This window comes from Xenopus laevis, chromosome 7S, assembly GCF_017654675.1.
Source record: "Xenopus laevis strain J_2021 chromosome 7S, Xenopus_laevis_v10.1, whole genome shotgun sequence".
Classification (NCBI taxonomy): Eukaryota; Metazoa; Chordata; class Amphibia; order Anura; family Pipidae; genus Xenopus; species Xenopus laevis.
The window spans coordinates 78861305-78867304 of record NC_054384.1 but is presented as its reverse complement, the minus strand read 5'-3'; the positions used below and the strand labels follow the sequence as shown (position 1 = coordinate 78867304).

The 6000-nt window shown below is 39.5% G+C and overlaps 1 protein-coding gene across 9 annotated transcripts in view; it reads left to right on the top strand.

Moving 5' to 3' along the window:
• The first annotated feature begins 4922 nt into the window (after positions 1-4922).
• Positions 4923-6000, top strand: part of LOC108697630 (1-phosphatidylinositol 4,5-bisphosphate phosphodiesterase eta-2) — a 400986-nt gene continuing 399908 nt past the window's right edge. For 5 of the 9 annotated variants that reach the window (XM_041571413.1, XM_041571420.1, XM_041571414.1 and 2 more), the window contains exon 1: positions 4930-5103. The gene's annotated coding sequence lies outside the window, so the exon portion shown is untranslated. Of the gene's footprint in view, positions 5104-6000 lie in introns of all 9 variants that reach the window. The other 4 variants (XM_018227851.2, XM_041571417.1, XM_041571418.1 and 1 more) reach the window with 3 other exon arrangements.

Sequence of the window (6000 nt, the reverse complement as noted above, 5' to 3'; positions counted from 1 at the left end):
TTATACTTTTCTAATGGCTAGAGGAAAGCCGATTGAAAAATACATAATATGAACTAATAAATGCTTCTGAAAAAAGTACATTTTAGTTTCTTGTGTTGCTTATTGAAATAATGGTGCTCCCATGCCTAAAATAAATACTTCTTTCAGAATGTATTGCCATACAATGATTATGATTCCACCCAGTGGCAGAATTCCTTGTGGAATAGGGTTGCGACTGCACATGAAATATCACAGGTGCTGTTGAACTGTGATAAGAAGGCTGGCATGTGCAGTGGGTACTGGGTAAACATTTTGCACCCTGGCCCATAGTGAATTAGTTGTTACTGATTCTACCCATTTTCATTCTAATTTGGGTGCAATGTCCCCTATTTGATTAGGTCAGTAGGGGTCAATTAATGGCAAGTACATGTTTATTCCACTTCTAATAACCAATACCAATGAAGTGGTAGCATTTACTGGTTTGGTTGATAGCAAGCATATTGCTATATGTCCCTAGACCTGAAGCAGCTTTGGAGCTGTTATTGCATTGATTACATTTTATTTTACCTTGACAGATAAAGCAGTATAGCAGCTCCATTAGTATTATTGAAACACAATCACAGCGTTTTGCTACTTTGGAGGGCTCTCCTCTTACTATATGAATGGATTGATTAAAGCTGGGATAGCAGTAACCGAGAAGATGATTTGATGCATTCACAGTGATTAAAGGCAGTGCGGAGAACATTTCTGCTTGATCCTATTACTGAAACCAAGTCTGTTTTGTACAGATAGTTTTAAAATGATAGAAATAGACAAATTAATATAGGGAGATTCTTCATAAGCTTTTCTCGTTTGAACATTGCAGTGGTTTCTGGACTTTTTGGGTTGAAGCCCTCAATTTGAGGTCCATCACTTGGTGTGAGCCCCCCTTCTTTACCTGAGCATGCACTTAGAGAAAGCCACGAAGAGCAAAACATTTAAATGTAGCCAGTATATTGGTTATATTTATAGTTTGTCAGTAAGCAATTACCCTGAGTGTCAGATACAGTTATTAAAACTGGACAGAGATGTGAATGTAGGAAAGGAAGGCAGGGGATGATTCCATGAGATATCATGTAGTTGGATAGTAAGGATTAGTGGCTGCCAGTGGATGTAAATGATCATTTTACACCTGCTTTGTGCCGAAGCCTGGAGCTGAAGGTTGGACAGCCCTACCTAATCATGTGCAATCCAATTTCTGGTGCCTCAGGCACAGAGAGATAAATGGGCTCATCTATCAAGCCAGGGAAGAAGTGAAAACTGCTGCAAAAATGTCCTTTTTAAAACAGCCATGTTCGTAATAATAGTTGTATGCTTTTCTCTCTGCAAATCAATTATTTTCACACTTTGTGTACCCCTAAGAGCATTTCATAAGTTATTTCTGCAGACATTGGAGTGAGAACTGCGTCTTTCCCTAATTTAAAAATGTTGGAAAGTTATATATTTTCAATGGTTTGAAACTTATTTATTAAAATAATTGCTATTGGAAGCCATATGCCTCTCTTGTTATTCTCTGCATTACTGGCTTGACTACTGCAACATTGAAACAGATGGCAGCTAGTTAACAGATCTGTAAAGAAGTATGCAAGTCATTGTGGGAAATTGTGGGAGTCTTGGGTTCCCATTGTGGGAGACTTGGGGTTTGCTGCTCTGTTTCAAGGGTCAGAACCAGGACTATAGAAAGGGACAGACAAATATTGCTTTCAGTTGCAATTACATTTGAAAGAACTTTACAAAACTATTGAAATCTTTAATGTATTTTTTTAATATAGTTTTTTTTCTGACAGCAAGAAACACACTAGTGCTGTGAGTCACTGACAGATTTGAGATGCAGTTACTGGCAATTTTTTAATGCACTACTGACGAATGGCCTGGTTGCAATATAAAAAAAAGGTTAGGATGAAGACGCACACAAAGTAAATCATTTGGAACTTAAAAATACGTATATAAGACAAAACGAATAAAATCTAATTCTAAAAATAATTACTGAATTCCTTCTACTGTTTGGATGCATGTTAATATTAAAGGGATTCTGTCATGATTTTTATGGCGTAGTTCTTATTTCTAAATGACACTGTTTACACTGCATGTAATTCAATATACAATATAAAAATGTCATTCCTGAACCAGCAAGTGTATTTTTCTTTAGTTGTAATATTGGTGTGTAGGCGCCATCTCAGGTCATTTTGCCTGGTCATGTGCTTTTAGAAAAAGCCAGCACTTTAGGATGGAACTGCTTTCTGGCAGGCTGTTGTTTCTCTTAGGAACAAGAAAAGCGAAGCACCGGGAGAATTCAGTAAAATGTAAATGTAGCTTCTGATGAAGTGGCAGGACGCCACGAAACGCGTTAAGCGGGCAGCCACGGGTTGCTGCTGTAACTGGTTTTTACATGTCTATTGAATAAAATTTCATTTTTTTACATTTTACTGAATTCTCCCGGTGCTTCGCTTTTCTTGTTCCTGGAATTCTTGTGACCGTGTGGGATGGCGGCTAGCTGTACAGCACGTCTGAATTCAGTGTCCGGTAAGTGCTCCCACTAAAACATACTTTTTCTGTTGTTTCTCTTACTCATTGTAACTGAAGTGTCTCAGTGGGACCTGGATTTTAGTATTGAGTGCTGTTCTTAGATCTACCAGAGAGCTGTTATCTTGTGTTAAAGGGGTTGTTCACCTTCAAACAACTAGTTGGTTTCAGATAGATCACCAAAAATAACAACTTTTTCCAATTACTTTCTATTTCCTATGTGTGACGGTTTTTCTAATATTGAAGTTTAAAGTGTAATTTCTCTCCTTCGGAAGCAGCTCTGGGAGGCGGGGGGTCGCCGATCCTGTAAACTATTCTAAATGGATACATTTAGTTGATACATTTGTTATCTTTGTCCCTGCTGAATTGAAAAAAGTGTTTGGAAGGTGAACAACCCCTTTAAATGGATACTGTCGTCAGTTAATAGTGCTACTCTGGCAGAATTCTGCACTGAAATCCATTTCTCAAAGAGCAAACAGATCTTTTTATATTCAATTTTGAAATCTGACATGGGGCTAGACATTTTGTCAATTTCCCAGCTGCCCCTGGTCATGTGACTTACCAGTTAGCAGTCATGTGACTGCTAACAAAACAGTCACAACAAAAGGGCAAGGGAGGAGGTACACTGGTAATCTAACACTCTACCTTAACAATTAAACATGCCCTATGCAAAAACCATACTAAAAACTATGTTTGTGTTCAGTCTAATTAGTTCATTTTAAACTACGGGGTATTTATACTGCCCCTTTAGATGTTGCAGGGTAGGGAATTGTGGTGGCTACAAGTACAGGCACACAGAACCAATGACACGTGGTGTGGTTTGGAGCACTATGGCACTTTTGGTAGCTCAGTAGCTCACACAAAATTGCTTAAAATTCCTTCCCACTGCCTGACATGGCTATTGCCTCAAAGCAAAGCAGTTTGGCTCACTCAGACTGTGGTTGGCGATTTTGGGCCATTTCGCTTTGAGCCCTGAGAGCTAGTAAAATTCACAGGTACTCCAAGCCTTTTCCCTGAGGGCCCTAGACTTAAGGCTAATGCCACACAGGGCTGATTCTCAAGCTAACGAACAAGCACCAAAATTCTGTGTGTCTGCACCCGGGCCATTTTTCTACAGGCTGTGAATCAGCCCCATGTGGCATTAGCCCAAAGCCTGATAAAATCTGGCATTTATTACAGGGCAATTACATCTTTCTGTATCTCAGGCTTATTTGGGTGTGCCTGGATAGCAGATTGGGTAAATTATGGAGTGAGTTCTTATTCTGAGTTAATCCTGAGATCATAAAATTGTGACAAGAATGCTGTATTTATCTCTTTAAATAGTTTATCTCTGTTAAATCTTTGTGAGCTCAGAATGGAGCAAAACTGTTTGGAGGCAGTGACTTCTCCCACTCCAGAATCAAAGGGCATTGTTTGCAATGTCTATGCAGTTTCCCTGACTTCTTAGTAAGTATGCCCCAAAGTACTCTAGCATGTTGACACATAGGGGCAGATTTATCAGAATGTGAAATCGTTACACAGCAAAGTGTAAAATCACCACCACTCAATGCTTAGCAACACTCTGATAATTTAAAGGTGATCCAGGGTGGGCAGGAATATACCCTCAAATCAGGACTGAGATGGAGTCTCAGAAAAGTATCCTAGAATTGGACTATAGTTACCAGCATTGAATACAGGGTGTTGTATGTTTGACAGGCATTACTTATTTATTTTGCTTTATTTATATAGTGCAGACAAGTTGAACAGCCCTTTACAGAGATAATACATCATTTACATCAGCTCTTGCCCCAGGGCAACATATACGTCTATGAAATAAGAAAAAATGGCATCAGTGTTGCATTCAGCTTGATCCTTACAGTGCCTCGGGAAGAACAGGGCCACAGACTACTGTCCCCACTTGAAACAGCTATGCCTGAAAAAAGTGATAAATACAAGGCTTTTAATGTGGCTCATCGCAACCAATTAGTAGTGCATCAATTTGCTATGCACAGAATTCAGTTCCTGCATGCATACACTGTACTGCTGCAATAAATCACTGCCTGGTCAAGGTTCCCTGTGTCCTATCTGTTCTGTAAGGCAAAAGGAAGGTGTAGGAGGAAATGCTGTAATGCTACACACCCTACAGTAATCATTAACTGCACTGTATGGCGCACTCCCAAAGCCTCTTCAGATCAGCATTTCCAAAATATGATAAAAACTTTTCCAATGAGTTAGGAGAGGGGATTACTTTTGCTCTAAACGGTATCAGTGCTTCTAACCTGCAGAACAGGTTCCTAATCCGAATGAAAAGGGGACTTGCTTCCAACAGATTGCAAACACCCTGGTTATGCCTCCTTCCCCTCCCACTCTGAAATTGTTGTTACCCTGGAGCTGAATTTGTTTGAATAGGCTGCAGTGACTGCCTGGATTACCCAGAGCGAGATCAGTGTGGGATAAGGAAAGTCACTAGCAGACACCGAAGGAAGTTTCTACTTCTGCACTTTACTGGAAGGATCTGTCAAAACTGCAGCACAGAATGAAAACAGACTTGTCCTTGGAAGAGTCCCAGTTAAGCGAGAGGAGGTTTGTGCTTTGCCTTTTGCCCAATGCATTCAGTGTCTTTTCTCTAGCCTTGGTGTTAATGCCAGTAATATCCAGGGCGCTTGCTTCTGAAAAGCTAATGATAATTCAAAGACATGCTGAAGGAGCCAGGGATCTGGAAGTGCAATCTGAATTCAAAGTATGCAGAAACTCTTGAAGTAGGTCAGACCATTTCCCAGCGTTCAGCTAAAACATGTTTTCTAATGGAAAACAATGCAGTCAATCTTACTTAATGGGAACATCTGATGAGAACATTCGAAGTGTTGGGAATTCTAATAGACCAAGATGTAGTATGTGTAATAGAATAACCATTGCGGCAGTAAAGCTGATGGATTTGTGGGGTCGTCTCTATCTCCCTGACACATTTAACCCAAGACTAGTGCCAAACTCAGTGTAGGTTCTAAGCACTGCTTCATTCTGCACAATGTGTCTCACTAACAGGCAGTGATCTCTGCACATAACTGGCCCTGTGCTGTCACATCTGACATTTGTTGTTTTACATATAAATAATAGGATCCCCAGATGAGTCATTTGTGACATAACTCTGTTAAAGTAAAGGTTGTTAAAATCAAGAACATGAATGATTTGTATCTGTTTTAATTTCAGCAAGTGTTGTAGTATGTGTGAATCTTTTAATGAATTTCTGCTGCTCTCAAGCTAAAAAGAGTGCTCATTTGGGAACATGACATGGTACCTTTCACATTGATCCCATTCAGATGCATGTGGACATCTCAATGTCTTTGGATTGTTTGCATTATTTGTTCTTGCCAGAAGAGTAGTTGTTGAACGGTACACATGCAGAATTTAGGGGGTTTGCAGTATAAATTATAATAAAAATATAAGATGAAACTCTAAATTTGACTCTTGATAAATATGCCC